Genomic DNA, 418 nt, shown 5'->3' with positions numbered 1-418 from the left:
CAAAAATAAGAAACCTTTTCTCTCCGTGGCAGAATCGTCCCGACTCGACAGCACCTCTCAAGAAGAGCAAATTCCTTGCGTTTCACTGCCGTCCAGCACCAAAGAGGTTCTCTTGAAGGCTCAGCGAGGGGGAGTGTTTGCTGCACCAACTCCGCACCTCTTCCACTGTCAATAAACGGCTGTAAATATACGCTGGCGAGTCATTAGGTTCTCGTCATGAGTTGAATCCATTCTTCTTATTGGGATTGCACAAATTTGAGCTGCTCTTCATTCAAGGGGATTTTGCTCGTGCAGACTGTGTGCTGAATCGTACGCGAGCTTCCGTGATTGCTCATTTGAAAAGGCGTGTGACATGCGTGTGCTGCTGCGTCTGTGCTAAGGCATACTCGGGTATGTACGAACCACGCTGGATTACAAC

General features: G+C 49.0%; 1 protein-coding gene across 1 annotated transcript in view; it reads left to right on the top strand.

The window, feature by feature from the left end:
* LOC119590937 (protein sidekick-1-like) overlaps positions 1-412 on the top strand; it is a gene marked incomplete in the record, with an annotated part of 41,331 nt that extends 40,919 nt beyond the window's left edge. Inside the window, 1 exon segment of the mRNA XM_037939676.1 lies at positions 33-412.
* Positions 413-418: the final 6 nt, after the last annotated feature.

The sequence above is a fragment of the Penaeus monodon genome, chromosome 28 (genome assembly GCF_015228065.2).
Source record: "Penaeus monodon isolate SGIC_2016 chromosome 28, NSTDA_Pmon_1, whole genome shotgun sequence".
In the NCBI taxonomy this organism is placed as follows: domain Eukaryota; kingdom Metazoa; phylum Arthropoda; class Malacostraca; order Decapoda; family Penaeidae; genus Penaeus; species Penaeus monodon.
The sequence above is the reverse complement of the archived record's forward strand: the minus strand, read 5'-3'. Positions and strand labels throughout refer to the sequence as shown.